This window comes from Balaenoptera physalus, assembly GCF_965194825.1.
Source record: "Balaenoptera physalus genome assembly, chromosome: 16".
NCBI classification, from domain to species: domain Eukaryota; kingdom Metazoa; phylum Chordata; class Mammalia; order Artiodactyla; family Balaenopteridae; genus Balaenoptera; species Balaenoptera physalus.
Genome location: NC_138898.1, coordinates 67,934,624 through 67,955,041, shown reverse-complemented (window position 1 = coordinate 67,955,041; position 20,418 = coordinate 67,934,624). Strand labels below are relative to the sequence as shown.

The following is a 20,418-nucleotide window of genomic DNA, read 5'->3' as shown; positions in this document are numbered from 1 at the left end:
TGTTTATAATATCAAGAAATTGGAGGGAACCCAGGTGTCCATCATTAGGGGATTGTGTAAATAAAATGTGATAAATGCACATTACAGAAAATCATAGAGCATGAGGAATTCACAAGCTAAATATATAGAAAGCAATACAGATAGATCTTAAAACAGTGTTGAGTGAAGAAAACCTCAGGATGTGGGTTATAACACAATGCTCTTTATGCTAATTAAAAACACACTCACAATCAAAATAACTGCATATTTTACAGTATTTACGAACTTCTATCAAACAGATGAGAGAGGCAAATGATATTGGGGACTAGGTGTATAGGGAAAAAAATAAATGAATAATACAATAAGACAAGGGCCATCCAATGACCAAGCATGGGCTAGGGAATATGATTAATTCAGCTCTGTGCTCCTGAGATCCAATAAACAAACAGTCAATAAAATAAAATTTAAAAAAGGATGCGAATAAAGTGTTTCAGGCAGAGAGAATAACAAGTATAATTTCCAGAGGCAAAAAAGGATGTGATGCATTCTGGACACAGAGAGAGTTCGGTAGGGCTGGAACAAACACTGTAATGAGAGACCAGATCGTGGAGGGTCCCCAAAGCCATGCTAAATAATCAAGATTTATCCCAAGGTCATAGGGAGTCATTGAAGGATTACAAGTGATGTGATTTTGTTTTCACTCTTGTCCAAACTCTAGCAACATGAGAACAAGGCAGTCAGATCGAGTCAGAGGCTCAGGGCATTTATTTGTATTCATGTGGTATATTTATCAAGTGTTAATGAAATAGGCTTTGGGAATCTTAGTATCTGAATTATGGACTTAATTTTTTCCCACTTTTAAACCAATTATGAGATAGTTGTTGACACTTTCACCAGTAGCAACACATAAGAGGCAATACACAGAGTCACACTTATTATGTGACCTTGAGCATGAGTTGCTTAGTGTCCTTACCAGTAACAATAGCAACAAAACACAAGCACTTTCTACAACCAGTCACTACTGGAATTAAACAGACATTGATTCTAAATCTTCACAATAACCTTATGAGATAGATATTATTTCCATTTTATATGAACAAGAAACTAAAATGGAGACAGAGATATTAAGTAACTTGCTCAAGGTCATTAACAGTTAGTAGCTAGGTTAGGTTGAAACAAGCAATTCTGTTCATAGGCTGTATAATACCTCATTGTACTGCCCTTACATGGCTTACTTCAGGGTTTGTAGCCTTGGATGAGCTACTGCATATAGTCTGTCTGGCACATTAGAACCCAGAACTCTAGAAAAAATGGCCTCTGTGCTATATTGGAATTGTACACATGTTTTGTTTGACCTGAATAGTTTCAAAAAATGTTTTTGTATTAATAGTCTATATTTTAAAATCAGATTTTACATAAAAACCTGGAATTTTATTTTCTTGTGAAAAGTTGGAAAATTTGGCAAGACTGGTCTCCCATACCTTTCTGGAAAAATCAATAAGAGATGAGTAGCAGCTACTCATTTAGCAGGACATATACTTTCCAATTTTCCACAGTCCCCACTACTCCCTAATGCACCAGTCTCATTTCTCTCATTCTCTTTAACTGCCTAGCAGTAACAGACTTTGATGTTATGACCCAGTTGTAGGCAATAAATTACCTAATCATGGAGAGGATGGAGCAGTCCAAGGTTTTAAAACGCAGAGATTGACCTATCTCAGAATGTGAATCAAAATTAAAATCTTCCTGGAGATTTACATCCCTGGTCTCAACTCTCATTGGTCGTTTCCCCTTTGGCCTTAATTTCCTCTTTTATAAAATAGCCAAGTGATACAACAGTAAATATCAAAACGTGAGCACTGGAATTGTTCCCTTAGAAGCTGAATGTTAGGCTTAGCTTTTCCAATAACTCCCTATTCATTCAAATCTAATTACAAAATGATTTTTAATCATTGTAAAATAAATTCACTCTTCATGTCTGGAAATATTAAAGCCCTAGTTTAACAGCAACAACCAAAAAAGTACCTTCTAATGGATTTGCACTAAGAAACAGAACATGGCCTGTGTTGTCAGATGTTCAATAATTTAACTGCAAATGAAGTGTGCAAAATACAATATTTGCGTCATAAACCACCCGGTTTGTCACATAATAGATTGTTGAAGAGTCACGTTTCACGACACTGAGCAATGTGATGTTGGAACAGTGGAGTAGCCAAATTGAGGTTTATAGGTTCCATTTGCTTATGTAGAAAAGGATTGAGTCTCACTTCACCCAGTGGCAAGGAGCACAGAAATGCAATATTTCTCTGGACCCTGCCATTTGAAAGCAGAGGCTGGAATTCATCCATCCAAATGGATAATGTAACTCATGTTCAACCTTCCCTATGCTATGAGATGTGGTTTGGATTACCTTTACAAGTCTAGAGGGATTCTGTGGTTCCTTCGGTATCAATGACTGTGGTTGGCAGAGTAACAGTCCTCCCAAAGGTGTCCTTGTTTTAATCCCTGGGACCTGTAATTATGTTAGGAGACATGGCAAAAGGGAATCAGGGTTGCCGAGGAATTAGGTTGTTTATCAGTTGGCCTTCTGACCTTCTGACAAAGAGAGTAGCCTGGATTCTCCAGGTGGGCCCAATATAATCACAAGGTCCTTAAAAGTAGAAGGGAGGCAGGGGAGGAGAGCCAGAGGGAGATGTGATCATGGAAGAAAGACAGAGGGATGTGATGTGAGAAGAACTTGATCTTCCATTGCTGGCTTTGAAGATGGAGGAAGAGGACCGTGAGCCATGGAATGCTGGCAGCCCCTAGAAGCCGGAAAAGGCCGGGAAACAGATTCTCCCTGAAAGCCTCCAGATGGAATGCAGCCCTGTAGACCCCTTGATTTTAGCCTAGTGAAGATTCTGGGACTTCTGACCTACAGAACTGTAAGATAATACGTTTGTGTTAAGTCATGTAGCTGGAGGTAATTTGTTACAGCAGCAATAGAAAACTACTATGCCGACACTAAAACCATGCCCGTAGAAAGAATCATAGAGGAACTAACACACAGCCTTCTTTTACTCAGAACTAGTAGAGCAAGATGCAAACGTTACCATATTTCCTCAATTTTGTGATGCTTGTTTGTTTTGTTTTTCAAATTTTAACATTTCTCAAATCAGGATGTGTCTTACAATTGAAGAATAGTTAACAGAATGTTTTTTTCCCCAAACCTTTCTAACAAAATTGAAAGCTGTTATTAAATAGATTGTACATTTAAAAATCTTCAGCACCTTAAAATCATACGAAGAGTAGTCGTTTCAAGAAGCAAGTGGGTGGAATTCAATTCAACAAGTATTGATTGGGTATCTTTTCTGTGAAAAGCATGTGGCTAGGCATCAAAGTGGGCTGGACCTGGAAAGAGGACTGCTCCTGTCTCCAAGATTTTCTCATAAAAACGGAAAAATGACCTCAGCATGACAAATTATACTGAACTCAGACTCATATTATGATTATGGCTCCAAACACAAAATGCTAGGGTCAGGGACAACGCCTGGCTAGTTTATCGCCAGGTTCCCTGGATCTAGCATGGGGCCTAGAACAGAGAAAGTACTCCTTTGACTCACTGTGTAATTGCTTTACATGTTTTATCTCATTTTTCCACCAGATGGATTATGTTGTGTCCCCATTTTACAGCTGAGGAAACCAAGGCTTAGAGTGAGTAATTCATTTGCCCAGTCACACAGCTACTAATAGCTGAGACCAGGGATTCTCAGCCTCAGCACTACTGGTACTTGGGGCTAGAGAATGCTTTGTTGCAGGGGTGCTGCCCTGGGTCTTGCAGTACGTTTAACAAAATCCACGGCCTCTAGTCATTGGATGCCAGTAGCACATTCCCCTCCACTTGTGACAACCAAAAATGTCTCCAGACACTGACGGATGTCCCCTGGCAAATGTCTCCTAATTGAGAACTTTAAGAAAGGCACATTAATATTAAAGTAGGTGTGGTCTTAAAATATGTCCCCCAAATCTTTCATACTCTTCCTTTAAAGAGTTGGAGCCTAATTCCTACCCTCCTGAAAATGGGGAGAACTTAGCGACTTGCTTCTCGGAAATGGAAATACGGTGGACATAATAGGGACACATGAGATTAGGTCATAGAAGGCACTCTGGCCTCCTCTTTGCTCTCTCTCTGAAATTGCTTGCTCTAGGGGAAGTTACCTGCTATGTCATGAGAACATGTAAGCAGCCCTATGGAGAAGTCTCCACGGTGAGGATGGGGGCCAGTGAGGAGCTGAGGATCTAGTCAATTGCTATGGAGTGAACCATTTTGGAAGTAGATCCTTTAGCCCCAGTCAAGCCTTCAGATAGCTGAAGCCTCAGCTGACATCTTAATAACAATCTCATGAAAGACCCTGAGCAAGAGCCACCCAACTAAGTCAGCCCTGGATTCCTGACCCTTGGAAACTCACTGAGGTAATAAATGTTTGTATTTTAAGCTTTGCTAAACTTTGGACTCATTGTTACACAGCAATAGATAACTAATACAAAATCAATGACATGTTGAGGGAAGAAGTAAATGGTCTAGGGTGGGAGGGAAAGGATGCAAAAAAGAGAAACTAGAAAGGCAGAGAAAGGTCACATTGCAAAGAACTTTGAAATGCATGCTCAGGAATTGACCTTCATTCTGATGGCAACTGGGGCCATAATTAGGCAACAAGGCTTGTAGCTTTTTCATCTCTAGGAACACAATTCTGGACACTCTTCTGTTTAAGTTTCCCAATGGCATCTCCTTGCTTTAAGCATAAAGGACAAACACTAAGTAAAGCTGAAAGGGCCTTTCATTTTCTTTCTGCTGCCTAACTGGTCATCCTAATCTTCTGCCCTCTGTTCTGGTATCATTCCTATCTCAGTACACACACACACACACACACACACACACACACACACACACCCCAGACACACACACACACACACACACCCCAGACACTCCTCTATCTTCTATCCCTTCTACACTTTCACTTCTCTTATGTACTGTGTTCTCTTGTGCTCTTATATGCTTGCCCTGGATACTTCTCCCTTTCTCTGCCTTTGGACTCCCTGGACTAATTGTCCCTTTTTTGAAACCCTTTTCTGCCCTTCCCAGTCTGGGGAGGTTTCCCCCCACATACTCCCATACCCTCCCATTTTAGTCTGGGCAAATCTTCCTCCCAGAACTTAATGCAAATTTTCTGGACTAAATGGCCTATGATTTGTCCATTTCTGTAACTCTTTCTTCTACCTGGACTTGAGCTCTATAAGTTCATTGGCTGCATTTTTTAAAATCTCTGAAGAGGATAGGTGTCTAATAAATGTTTGTTGAACAAATGAATGAATACATGATAGCTGAGTTTTGCTGACTGCTACGTCTGGAGAAATCCAGACTTCTGTGTCCTTTGGTAGTTGGGTGATTTGTCTCTGATGGCTTCTGAAGAAAAATAAGTCCGGTATTAAGGAGTCTTATCTTGCCCAATGGATGTATGTACCTTGTGTTTGCACTGGACATAGACACGGATATAGCAATAGCGGGTCTCGTTCTCCTCCACAAATCACTGGGCCAGTTCCCGTAAGAGCAGACCGAGAGGCATTACCCTCACTTTGAAACATGACTTAATTTCACTGACTCATGGGCAGAAATCCTGAGATGTTGGTCCTTTTCCACCAATGTCCCCAACGTTTCCTCATATGACAGGAAAAAAAAATCTACCCATAATCCTGGTCATTTTCAAACAAGTTTGTTCCTGTTAACTGTTTGGAGGCCATTAACTGTTTGTTGTGGGGTCTGTTTGTCTCTGTAAACTGGGTTTGGCTTAAGGATATGAGCAGGGGCAGACTTGAGGATGTGAAGTGCTTCAGAGCTATTAAGGCAAAATGGTGAGCCTGAAATTTGAGAATTATATAGGACAGAGATCAGCAAACTATAGTCTACAGGCCAAATCCAGCTCTACTTTTTATGGCCCTTGAGCTATGAATGGTTTTTATATATTTTAATAGCTACATTTAAATGGTTATATAAGTACACATGTAATAGCTTCGATTTTGCCTCTTGGCTTGTGAAGCCCAAGATATTCACTATATATGGCCATTGAAGAAAAAGTTTACTGATCCCTGATGTAGAAGGAGAGAGTTTACTGATCCCTGATGTAGAAGCCCAAGATATTCACTACATATGGCCATTGAAGAAAAAGTTTACTGATCCCTGATGTAGAAGGAGAGAGAGACTCCCTCAGAGACAGAATTTGCAGAATAGACATGTCTACCATGGATGTTTAAGTGGTCTACAATAGGTTTGTACCATATAACACTCCTCCTCTCTATCCCCTAGGGAATCTGTGTTATGTCTGTATTGGCCATTGAGACTTGTGAATTACGGGTTCTTTGTGTGAGGGACGGGGGACACTGAATGTATGCATCTAAAACAGAGACAGGGTATGTGGAAGCAGAGGCTCGGGTACCAGACGGCAGCCATCATCTGGTCACTTACGGCCTCTCTGTTTAGTATCTGTAGGGTCTCAGGTCAGGCTTGGAAGGAATGACACAAACTCATCACCTTTCTCCTCTTCCTACTGCCTAAGTGGGCTCCAGCTTGCTGGGTCTTACTGGCACTGTCCATTGAGAGGGCGTGTCCTGCCGCCACTTAATCACGGGGTCCCATCCTCTCCCAGCAGCCCATCAGCCGAATGCACAGCCACTTCTCACAGAGAGCCCTCTTACCCATCAGGGGACGATAATGCCTGGCAATCATTTTGGCTTTTCCAGACTTAATGTTCTCTCTCCTCCGGTCCTTCCTGCCCCAGTGGAAAGCGTAAGCATGCTATTTTAAGACATCCTTTAGTACCAAAATACCACTTTGAGACACTCATGTCCTTCCTTCCAATAATGTCTTTTGTTTAAAGCATAAAGAACTTATCAGGTGGGGCAAGTCATGCCTTCTTATGGGAAGCAAGCCAAAGGGCAGAGTGGAGACTTACAGGATTTCTGCTGCCCCAGGCTTTCCAACTCAAATGCTGAGGGCAGTGGAGATCCTTTGTCTTCTTCAATTTCTCATTCTCATCTTCACAGACTGAGGGCTAAGGGGAGCGGTCACCGGGGACCCAGGCTTCCTGTGGATGTAGCATCAAGGTGAAAAAGGACAGGCTAATGATAGTGGGCCAAGTGGGCACTAAGCCTGGCCACAGGAAAAGAACTGGAAAACATGAAAAGTAAGAGAGACCGGGCAGTGGAAAGAGCTTTTCCTACAACAGCAAAGATAATTTGAAACTATGAAGGTAGCATGAGGGGTGGGTGTCCAGTGACATCATACAAACTATCAGATATTTGGGAGAATGAATTATGAGCACAGCTCCACATAGTTTTAGGTCCTAATTCCATTACCGTATTCTGCCCTTCTCATAGCTAATATTGACTGAATGCTAACAATGTGTCAGATACAATGCTAATCCATTTATAAGTTTCAGCTCATTTACTGCAGACGATAACCCTACAGTGCACGAGCTATTGTTACCCCATATTTACAGAAGTGGAAACCAAAGCTCAGAGAGGTTAAGCCACTTGCCCACCATCACAGCTCATTAGTGGCGAAGCTCAGACTCACATCCAGGCCCAACCCCAGGACTTGAACTCGGAACCTCTTCACGAGATCAGCTCTCCCAAGGAGTTTGCCTCTAGGATCTTGTTTCCCGTGTCAGCCGGGCACCAGTATAAGCTTGGGAGAAACCAACTCCCATAGACAGCTGTCTAGATGGTGTTGATATTATAAATGGTATTATAAAACATCAGGATATGGCTTATAAATCAGGCAAAGGGAAGTTATGATTCTTCTGGACACTCTAATCTATCTCCCTATAATTGCTTGTATGTGAAACGCCTGCATGAGGTTATCGGAGCCTTCCCTGAATTGTCTGCGAAGGTAAGATTGCAATTTTAGCAACCCTTGTTACACAAACCAAAGCAATCTGTTCTACTTTGACACTCTGACACCCCTGGCTTGCAAAAGGGTTGGAGGCGGGGGTAGAGGGGAATTTGTTCATGTTCCTGGTGCCAGAAAAAGTATGAAGGGTTAATTATGAAGCATTCTCTCTGCTGGTGATGGCTCTGGCCTCTCACCGAACTAGGGAAGCAATCTTGGGGATACTTAAGGAGAAAACCACAGCTCCATTTCTTTAAACCATCTTTAACCTTTAGTTCTAGAAACCCTAATTAAAAATCAATTCTGGTTTTTGTAGTCAATCTGACAGTAATTCTATCTCTAATGGCAATGGCAAGAGAAATAGTATGTCAGGTATATTCAGCAGCAAAATGACATGTTCATTAGCAATTTACTGGGTGTGAAATTTCTACCATGATAAAGCATTCCTGAACAATACAGGGTCACCGTTCCCCTAGGGTGACCCATTCTACTGATTAATGGGGGACACTAGTGGGATTAAATGCCTGCTACACAGATTATTTGAGTGTTTACAGCAGAGTTATTTTGTAGGCACCTTGCACTCTGAAAATAAGTCAGGACCCAAAACAGTAAACAAGCTGACATAACAAGATGATTGCAGCCTATTGTAGCCCAGAAAAATCTAATCTGGTCTCCTAACAGCATTGCAATCTTTATTGTGACTGTATGGATCCCAATTCATCAGCCCATTTTGGCAAGCTCTCCCCGCCAGTAATCATTCACTTTCAGTGTAGCCTCTGAACAGGTATCGACTTTAGAGCCTGGCAATTCATCCCCGGTTCTGCATCCCTCCATCAAGATTCTCTGACAGTCTCTGAAGCAAGTTGGGAGAGAAAAATGTGGCCTTTACATGCAGGACCTCCAGAGAGACTCTGGGGGCAGGGAAAATAGAGGGCAAGCAAAATTCTCCAGCTCAATGCAAAGGGATAATAAAACACTGGCGTCATATCTTGTCCTTGCTAAAATTCCAACAACATTCCCAGTGATCTACAGATCAAGGTGGCATCATGAAATATTAGAACAAAAAGGGATACAAGGGAAAGATACTTACATTTAGTGAGGGTCTTCAAAATCATTGTCTCATTTCAACCTTACATCAAACCCATGATATAGGTATAATTTATTAACCCCTTTTTCAGATGAGGAAACTGAGGCCGAGGGAGGTAAAGTGATTCCCACAGGCTAACAAGTGACTTCGAAAAAAGATTACTTAAACTAGCAGTTTTTGAGCTTTTCTTATTGAGGGAAAATTGGCATAACATAAGGTTAGCCATTTAAAGGGTCCATTCAGCGGCATTTAGTGCACAGTGTTGTGCAACAATCGCTTCTATTTGGTTTAAAACGTTTTCATCACTCCCAAACGAAACCCCACACCCATCCCCCACACCCAGCCCCTGGATCCACTAGTCTGCTTTGTGTCTCTGTAGATTTTTAAAAAGGCAGTGGAACCCCAATCTACAAAATGAAAGTAGAGCTGCTAATTGGAATTGCAGGCAGCATCTTGGAGCTTTGTGCCTTCAACCTGCCCAGACACCAGTGGGGTTCCCAGAGGCCCACTCTGAGCTCTAGAGCAGGGATCCCCAACCCCCGGGCCGCGGACCGGTACCAGTCTGCGGCCTGTTAGGAACTGGGCCGCACAGCAGGAGGTGAGCGGCGGCGAGCCAACGAAGCTTCATGTGCCGCTCCCCATCGCTCACATTAGCGCCTGAACCATCCCCCCTCCCCAACCCCATCCATGGAAAAATTGTCTTCCACGAAACCAGTCCCTGGTACCAAAAAGGCTGGGGACTGCTGCTCTAGAGGATTATTATGGGGGGCTCCTGGGAAAATCTGCTATAAGGGGTTCTGTCACGGCCCCGTAATTATTTTTTCCTTTTCAAGGGAACAGATGAGACAAGGAGACTGTGGGAAATGTTCTTAAGCAGAGATATGACAAGGCTTTGCTGACTAGTGAGAGCCTGCACATCTCCCCCGGGGACAGATGAGTGATACACCAGGGTGTAGATCCTGGTCAAAGCACCGATGTTAGGAATCCTGCTTGGTTGCTTTGCTTGTTATGTACATCTCCATGGACAGATGGGGAAGGAAATTTGGGTCTTAGATAAGGCAAAAGGAAGATGTCATTGGATTTTGCCACGGACTTATCATTTTGGCCTCCGTCTTGCAGGAAAGGTCACCTCATATTCCAACCAGCAGGCTTTGGAGTTGAAGGGGGTGCAACTCTGTATGATTTCCTTTCCACCTGTACTTATTAACAGTGAACTGGAGTCATTCATGTAGCTGGCATGTTAATTACTCAGTGTGCTATACCCCACCCCTTCCCCGCTCTGCCCATCTCAGGCTGTTCCACAGAGCCTGATGAGTGGAAAATGAGCCTTGTGTTCTGCCCCTTGACTGTAGGTTGGGCCAAGGACAGACACAAATCTAAGTCTAAATTGGGATAATGACAGCATCACTTGGGGATTGAGAATGTGGTTCAGTCTAAAAAATAAAACCAACAGATGTATATAACAAAGCAGAAACAGACTCACAGACACAGAAAACAAACTAGTGGTACCAGTGTCGGGGGGTGAGGGGGAAGATAGAGGTAGGGGATTAAGAGATACAAACTACTATGTATAAAATCGATAAGCAACAAGGATCTATTGTACAGCACAGGGAAATTTAGCCATTATTTTGTAATAACTTTAAATGGAGTATAATCTATAAAAATATTGAATCATTATGCTGTACACCTGAAACTAATATAATAGTGTAAATCAAGTATATTCCAATTAAAAAAAAAAATGTGGCTCAGGAGCTCTGCACCGTTGCTGTCAGGCACTTGAATGAAGAGCCACACAATTCTGAAGCCTGGCTCTGAAAGACACAGCTGCTATACAGAGAGAGAAAAAGAAGAATGATGCAGACAAGCCTGCAGAAAGACACAGAGGGGAGACACTTGTGTCCCCATACAGCCACACCCTTGAGATGGAGACAGACATCTGGTCCCAATTCCAGGCTCCAGGGAGACATGGCTGGAATCCCTGCTCTTAGGGAGACATGGCTGGAATCCCTGCTCTTAGTCCTGAATGATGCCCTGTCATTTTAGTCAGGGTTCCTTTGCTTGCAAGTGCCAGAAACACAACTCAAACTTGCTCAAGGATCCATGGAGTGTATTGGCTTACAGAGCTGCCAAGTCCAGGCACCAGGGCTGCAGGTACCCAGACAATCTCATCAGGGTTCTCTCCCCCAGCTCTTTTGTCTGCTTTCCTCTGGGCTGGCTTCATTCTCAGGTGGGCTCACCAAAAGGTCCCAGAAGTTCTGGCTTAGCAACGGCAATGGAGAAAGTGCCCACATTCCCAGTAGGCTTAGAAAAACTGGGGAGCTGATGCTCATTGGATGGTTTTGGTCACATAACCACTAGGGAACCAAGACACTGACATGTGTTATATGCTAACTTGTCAATCCATCCTTAGAACTCACTGTGAAGTGGAATCAGCCCCACCCAAACTATGAGGACTAAGGGAAAGAAAGCAAAGGGATGCTACCCAAAGGAACATTAGGGTGCTGTTCCCAGAACACGGGTGCTGGGCAGCAATAAGAGGGAACATCTGCTATAACCTAGCCTCCCTACAAAAAACAATAAAACAAAAACAAACAAACAAACAAAATCCCTGTTTTAAGTTAGTCCAACAGGTTTCTGTTTCTTGTCACCAAACAGTCCTTGACTAAATATCTAGAAAAATATGTGGGAAATAAAAATGAGTAAGACAGACTTCAGCTGTCAAGGACCTTATCTTTTTATAAGGAAGATAAACCCAGTGTATGCAAATTGTATATCACAAGTAAAAGCTTGTTCTAGAGGTACAGAGAACCCTAGAATTTCAAAGGCAGTGATACCAGCTGAGGTAAGCAGGAAGTTCCTTATGGTATTTATTTGGCTTGGGGCTTAAGTGAATAATATAAGGTTTCAAATAGATAGTGTGTTTCCAGTTAAAAGAAAATGGTGTCATCAAACACCTAGAGGCTGAAAAGTACCAGGTGTAAACAGAGATGATCAAGTTTATCCCCTACACATCTCTTACCCTATTTCACCCCAGATCTCCCACCACCACCCCAGCCTAATATCTCACCCAGATTCCTGGGACATCCACTTTGCTCCATTCTAAGACATCCTCCACTTGTCTGCTACAGTGATCTTTTTCAAGCACACATCTCGTGATGACATACCGTCCTTGCCTCTCAGTAAGTTTCCCATTGCTCTGATATCTAGGCTAAAATTCTTCTCTTGCCTCCTCTCTTGGTACGCCAGCCCACCCATGTTCTCTATGTTACATGCATTCCCCAAAGCTTCAGACATGCTGGGGAGGCCACCTGAAATGCTCCTCCTGTCCCCAACCCTTCACATGGTGATTCATTTACACCCTTCTTTCAGACCTATACCTAAGGAAGATCACTCCAGCCAGGCTAGCTCAGATCTCCCTATGATGCATACCCAGTATCACCTAATATTTATCTTTATTGCCCTTATTTCAGTTAGTAAATAAACCTTCATTTGAGTGAATATTTCATCAATGACTCTTTTTCCTCTATAGCAAGCTTTCTCTGTCTTGGCTCTGCTGACATTTGGAACCAGATAATTCTTTGTTGGGTGTGTGGGAAGGGGCTGCCTTGTACACTGTAGGATATTTAGTAGCATCCCTGGCCTCTGCCCACTAGAAAACAGGAGCACCCCCTTCCCATTTTAGTTGGAACAACCAAAAATGTCTCCAGACATTACCCCAAGGTCTCCTGGGTGGGAGGGTGGGGAGCAAAATTGCCCCCCATTGAAAACCATCACTCTACAGTCTAGTACTGTAGACTCCATGCGGAAAGAACCAATCCAGTGCCTGGTAAAGGTAAGTATCTGATTCTCCAGACCAATCACACTTCAGAATCACTTAGGGAGCTCTAAAAAATTATGATGCATGATCCGACCCCATACTAAGTAAATAGGAATCTCTGAGGGGATGGGGTGAAGGGATTGCAGTCCAGGTATCCATAAAAAAAAAAACAGAAAACTTCCCAAGCAAATCTCTTGTGCAGCTGGGGTTGATAATCACAGAAGTGGGTGACCATTGTTGAAATCGTTGTTGGCTGAATGTAAGGGAGGGATGGAAATAGTGAGAGGGTGAGAGATAGAAGGAGGAGGGAAAGAGGAAGGAGAGATGAAGGGATATAAGGAGAAGCAGCAAAGGAAGCGGATAAAAGGAAGGAAAGGCAAAAAACTCTTGCTAGACTGGGATTCAAAGAGAAATCTGGCTATTGAGGCTGGAAACCTAATTTGGGACCATGCATGAAGAGCTGTGAATATTATTTTGCTGTCCTTGGGAACAGGCAATCGGAAGCCAATGAACATTTCAGAACAAGGATGCTTTAAGTTCAAATCAGTGTGTTAAGAAGTTGAATGGGTCATCTAGCACAAAAGGAACTTGAGTGGGGAGACCCAGGAACCAACTGCATTGTATGAAAACATCTGGGATGATGACAAGCGGAAAGTAAACAATGAATACCAAGGATTCTCTACAGGAAGAAGAATTAGGTGATTATAGGTGAAAAGTGTTGGGACTGTCTTTGGGAATACGACAGCCATGTGCCCATCATTCTGCAGTTTAGTAAGGAAGATGGACGTGGAAAACCAGGTACTAACTTAGTGTTACAAAGGGAAGCACAGGGTGCCACAGGAGCATACAGCAGATGCCCAACCTGGCCTCAAGGGTCAGAATACACTTCTCAGAGGGAAAGCCCTTTATGCGCAGACCTCCAGGGTGACAGGGGTTGGGGTGATTGAGTGAGAGTAAGAAGAAAGGGAATTAGGAAAATATAATTAGATTAGGGGTGGGCAAGAGTGAAGCTGAACAGTGACAGGTGAGGCAAGAGAAGACTTGGATGATCCTGGAAGGCCCTGTAAACCCCTGCTCAGGATTTTTGACTTTATTCTAAGAGTCAGGATAAGCCATAGAGACAAGGGTTTTAAGCAAAGTAGCAGATTCGGATCTCATTTTTGCTCTGGGGTGCAAAATAGAAATTAGGTAAAGAAAGAAGCTGGCAAACTATTTCCAAGGCTTTGGACCCACCTGAGTGGGAAGGAAAATGGCCATATTAGCAGCAGTGGGGAGAAGAAGGCAGTGACCAGAATTATGGGAGAAAAGGTATTTGAACATTTTCTTCTGTTATTTTATAAAAACTTTAGGTTCCCAACATGGAGTCCGCATGTTGGTTAGAGAGAAGAGCCTTGGAATGCTGTAGGTCCTGCAGACTGTGCCTGGATTCCTCCTTGCCTGCAGGCGCTCAAGTTTCAGTAAGGAGAGTCTGGTTTGAATGAACTGGGACTTTCTTCCACTCTGGGCAGTCAAGAATTTCTCCCAGGTGGTCCCTCTGTGTCCCTGAAGGATCTCAAGAAGGAGGGAACATGAGTTGTGCAGCCAGACAAACCAGACAGTTCCAGCTTCCAACCTCTGCCCCACAGCTTACCAGCTGGACAATTTCCTTAACTAATCTGAGCCTCAGTTTCCTCATCTACAAAATAGGGAAAACAACATTCCTCGTGTGGCTGAGAGCATCAGATGATAGATAACATTTGGATGGTGCCTAGAAAAGTGGATAAAGGTGGATTTTCTTTCCTCTCTGAATGGAGGCACCCAGATTATGCAGATTTATCATCAGCTTAAACTATTTGCTGCCACAAACTATGACACCATGAACAGCTATTTCCACAATGGAGCATTAATTCAAAATAATACAGGTAGCGAAGGCTTAGTAGAAAGACTCTCCCATTTTCTTAGGAGCAGAGGGTGGAGGAAAAAATTCAGGAGTCCAGGCAATGGAAATATTTTAACAACAGCAGAGCCAGAACATTTGTGGCAGGTCAACAGACCGCTCTTCTCTCTCCAGTAAATTCTACATCTTGAGTTTCTATAGTATCGGCATCTTTGTTATGAAGCAACTTCTGATCTATTACTCTTATGAAGGCGTACTGAATGCATTTGAAGGAGAATGTTGCTTTATTACAGACCAAGGGCCTTGTGTTTATGATTTACAGCATGGAGGTGTGTGCCTGCCTGATACTATCCACAGAAGTGACAAATCAGGCAAAGGGAATGAACTTATCTTGATGCTGGGCCTGTGTGTTCAGCCAGGACTCTGCAGATTGCAAGTGACAGACACACAACTCAAAATAGCTTAAGGAAAAATGGAATTATAAAGACACAGAGGAATCTCATGAAGAATGGATCAATTAAGCCAAGGAAAAGGCAGGAATGCAGGTGGGCCTCAGGAACAAGATTCAGACACACTACGATTCTTCTTCCATTTCCTGTAGCATTTGTCTGCTCATTTCCTTACTCTTCTCTCTCATTGCAAATGGGTTTTGGCTACACAGCAAAAAACATGGCCCCTGATAACTCCTGAGTTTTCTACTTATGATGTCAGTCCTCCTAGAGATACTGAACTCATTCCCTCAATGCTAGTCCAAATGTCCTAATGAATGGACTCTTTGGCTTAGCTGGTACCCGTTCCTGGGCCAATCAGTTGTTTCCAGTGCAGAGAAGTAGACTCTGATGGGTACAAGCTCACTGGGTTTCTCTGAACAAGAGTTATCCCCTCTTTGTTTTTGAGTTTTCTCATCTGAAAGGTGAAGAGCTTAAATATGAAATAAATCCTTACAACTCAGGTCTCATGAAGGAATCTTTCCCTGAGATTCCAGGTTGTGTTATGTGGCCAAAGTCTGTTCTGGACTTTCCTTCCTCCCTCCTGTCTTTCTTCCTTCTTTCCTTCCTTCCTTCCTTTCTTCCTCCCTCCCTCCGTCCACCACCCTCTCTTTCTCTCTCTCTCTCTCTCTTTCTCTTTCATTGTTCTCTGTTGTATTCATCTTTTACTTCTCTGTGTTCCCCACCACACTGTAACTTCTAGAAGACAGCACTTACTCATTATATCCCAAATGCCCAGGGCAGAACATGGCATGTAACAGACACTCAGTAAATGTTTATTGAACAAATGGATGGATGGACACAAGACAGATCACTTTGGCTAATCTCACTTGCCCACAGAGGTATCTTATCCTGCTCTGAGCAAGATGAGTGATTACACTGACTTCTGCATTGTGAGTCTGCTGATTAGAAAATTTAGGCTGTCAGGGCACACAAAAGCCAACAGAATTCACATCTCCTTAGATGTTCTCCTGACCTGGATTCACAGACAATCCTGGTCTCACGGGTATAGCAGAGACCCAAGGGCAGGACACTCAACCCAGTATTAATGAGAGGAGTCAAGGCTGCTCAGATACTTTTTAAAAAGAAATCTTATTAGCAGTTACTGAGCCCTTACTGTGTGTCTGGCACCATCTAAGAGCTTTGACAACATTATCTAAACCAGTGGGTCTCAATCGGGGTGATTTGCCTCCCAGGCACATTGGGCAATGTCTGGACACAATTTTGATTGTCCCTCTGGAAGTGGTTCGCTGCTATTAGTTAGTGGGTAGAGGCCAGGGATTCTGCTAACCATCCCATAATACACAGGACAAGCCCCCACAACAAAGAGTAGTCCATCCCCAATGTCAATAGTGCCAAGGTTGAGAAATTCTGATCTAAGTGAATCCCGTCTACAACCTTTTATTATTATTTTCCTGATTTGACTAGAGAGAAAACCGAGGAATGTGTAATTTGCCCAGGAAGTAGGGCTGGGATTTGAACCTCAGTCTTTTGATTCTAAACCCTGTGCTCTTACAGTCCAGCCTATAACTCTTGACAGCCTATAAGGATGAACTAAATGGGGAACTTTACAGTGACAATCCTGAACCTACTTAATACGCTGGGACTTGAAGATTGCCCACTGTTCCAACAGCAGATTTTTACCTAGTTTCATGCGAGAAACTAAAGATGTTCCTTTGGCCAGACCTGGGAGTATCTTTAAATTGAATCCAGTTCCTCCTATTGAAACATAATAACTTTTAAAGTAATCTAGTCTCTTCATTACCAGTGCTATAGCCAGTTGTCGAAATCTCTTTTGAGCTGGTAGTCAAAAGGCCCAGCCACACATCCCTAATGTTACTGTCGCTGGCTAGAATCCTTAGCAACAACACAAACGTCACTCAGAATCAAATGATCAGATGTGCCGACAAGATGCTTCTCGATTTAATAGTGTGGTAAATGATGGCTGGGAGATGTTCTTTGAAGCTGTGGAGGCAAATGTGAAAGCTAATTCAATTTTCAAATGAATAAAAGTGAGAAACTGTTCTTATAAACCTGATATTACCAGATATCTGGCCCAGAGATAGGGCCACAGCATGCTGCTGCCTTGCGTGGGGGAGGAGAGAAGGGCAGAATTTATTTTATTTCTGATAATAAAGAGCTGGGCTCTGCGACCACACAGGTTTGACCTTGGTCCCCGATGGAGAACTTGAGCAGGAGTGAGGGCTCATTTCCAACTCAGTCAAGAGGCAGGCATCCTCTGTCACCAGTTCCCCTGGGAGCTGCTTGCGAGAGGAAGGGGCCCTCTGAAGTGGCATCCAGGGCCTTGGGGAAATCACATCTCTGTTTATTAGACTTGGAGAGTGTGTAATAGGATTTCCTGAGAGAAAAGGGGATCTCAGATCACCAAGGCCAGTGGCTCTCCAATTATTTACTAGGGCCCCAGGTTTTCACAAAGGCAACTTGGGGGTAAGGAGAAGGAAGCTTTGGAAGAGATTTGGGCCCTGAAATTTGCTTTAATTTATTATATATACCGCTGACCCATGAACAACATAGGTTTAAGCCATGCAGGTGCACTTATACATGGATTTTTTTTTTCAGTAAATACATACTAAAATACTATGTGATCTGTGTTTGGTCGAATCCATGGTTGTGGAACCGTGGATATATTTGGACTAGAAAGTTGTATGCAGATTTTCAACTGGGTGGGAGTCGGTGCCCTAATGGCTGCTTTGTTCAAGGGTCAACTGTATACATATAGATATAGATATATTGGGCTTAGGGGTAAGATATTATCTAGAGAAAAAAGTATTTTGCTGCTAAAAGTCATGAACCCCACTAGTCTACTCACTGAGATGAGAAAAGCTAGGCCCAAGGCCACAAACCACTCAAGGACTACACTCCAACACCATTTCTCTGACAGCAAATGGGTGTCCAATAATTCAATTCAAGTCTGATACTAACTACCTGGAATTAGCATCAAACTGCACATATTAAGGGGCTCAGTCCCACAAGACCGAATCACTTCAGATGCTAGCCACAAGTCCCAAGGGCCACCCACACTCCTCCCTGACCAACGTGGCTATACATTTGGTGGTACCTATGACCCTCCTTCAGGTTCAATAATTTAACTAGAAGGACTCACAGAACTCAGGAAGTGCTGTATTTGTGATTATCATTTTAATATAAAGGAAACAAATGAACAGCCAGATGAAGAGATTCATAAGTTGACAAGGTTTGGAAAGACCCCAAGTACAGGAGCTTCTGTATCTGTGGAGTCTGGGGTGTACCATCCTACCTGTACAGCCACAGGTCACCAACCAGGAAGACCTATGAGCCTCCCTGTCCAGAGTTTTTGTTGAGGTTTCATTAGATAGGTGCAGTTGATTAAGTCATTGGCCATGTGCTGAACTCAGCCTCCAGCTGCTCTCCCCTCCCAAGGAGGTCTGGGCAAGAGTGGAGATGAAACTCCTGAGCATGTATCTGGAGAAAACTCTAATTTGAAAAGATACATGCACTCCAATGTTCATAGCAGCATTATTCACAATAGCCAAGACATGAAAACAACCTAAACGTCCATTGACAGATGAATGGATATAGAAGATGTGTTTTATATATATACAATGCAATATAACTCAGCCACAAAAAAGAATGAAATAGTGCCATTTGCAGCAACATGGATGGACCTAGAGATTATCATCTTGAGAGAAGTCAGACAGAGAAAGACAAATACCATATGATATCACTTATATGTGGAATCTAAAAGAATGATACAAATTAACTTATTTACAAAATAGGAACAGACTTACAGACCTAGAAAGCAAATTTATGGTTACCAAAGGGGGAATGGTGGGGGTGAAGGATAAATTGAGAATTTGGGATTAACAGATACAAACTACTACATATAAAATAGTAAACAACAAGGACCTACGGTATAGCACAGATAACTATACTCAATATCTTGTAATAACCTATAATGAAAAAGAATCTGAAAAAGAATATATATATATACACACACACACATACACACATACATATGTATAACTGAATCACTTTGCTGTACACTTGAAACTAACACAACATTCTAAATTATCTAAACTTTAATAAAAAAGCAGAGTGGGGCTAGAAGTTCCAACCCTCTAATTGCATGCTTAGTGTTTCTGGTGTGGCCAGACCCTCCCTAGAAACTATCTAAGGGTCCACCATGAGTTACCTCTTTACGTAAACTCAGGTGTGCTCAAGAGGAGCTCCTTATGAATAACAAGATTCTCCTACCATTCAGGAAATTCCAAAGATTTTTGAAGCTCTGTGCCAGGAACCAGGAACAAAGACAAGATTTTTCCTTTTTATAATCATACCTCCAGGGCAGAGGTTGACACCACCACTCCTTCTTTCTCTGTCACCCCAGCTTCCCTCTTGAGAACTGGCTGGGTGTTTTCAGAGTGTAGCCATGTGTTATTTTACAGAGGAGTGAAAGCGACTCAGAGATGCTGAGGACCTCAGTGGCTAAGCTGGTCTGAAACCTTGGTCTCTAACCCTGAATTCTCTGAGATTCTCTGTAGGGTTCTCTGTTTGTTTCCTATGGCTGCTGTAGCCAAGTGTCACAAACTTAATGGCGTTAAACAACACACATTTATTATCTCACAGGTCTGGAGGCTGGAAGTCTAAAATGGGTCCTCAGGGCTGTGTTCCTTCAGGAGTCTCCAGGGAGAATCTGTTGTCTTGTCCTTTCTGGCTTCTAAGGCCCTTTGCATCTTTTTGTTCATGACCTCCTTCCTCTGTCTTCAAAGCCTGCAGTGTAGCATCTTCAAATCATCTCTCTCCCTCTGCTTCCATCATGACATGACCTTCCATCTAACTCTGACCCTCCTGGAGTCCCTCTTCTAAAGGCCCTGTGATTATATCAGGCTCACCAGGATAATCCACGATGATCTCCCATCTCAAGATCCTTAACTTGGTCACATCTGCAAAGTCCTGTTTCCCTTGTAAGGTAAGATATTCACAGGTTCCAGAGATGAGGATGCGGACATCCTTGGGAGGCCACTATTCAACTGACCACGCACAGTTCTATCCTTTCACCATCAGGGGCATGCATTTGTTAGCCTCAGCCTGTTTTTGCTGCATTACAGATGAATGGTGACTACTGCTGCAGAGGAGGGGACAATGTCTCTTTTCTCCAAGCTTGTTTCTCTGGCTAACCCCTTCCTAGTTTTGCTAAGGGGTGAGGACCTCTGAGGGTCATATTTACTCGAGGGGAGAGAACTTCGT

At 42.9% G+C, this 20,418-nt stretch overlaps 1 long non-coding RNA gene across 1 annotated transcript in view; it reads left to right on the top strand.

Moving 5' to 3' along the window:
* LOC309646347 overlaps positions 1-20,418 on the top strand; it is a 474,351-nt gene that overhangs the window by 38,143 nt on the left and 415,790 nt on the right. The gene's annotated exons all lie outside the window — the stretch shown is intronic.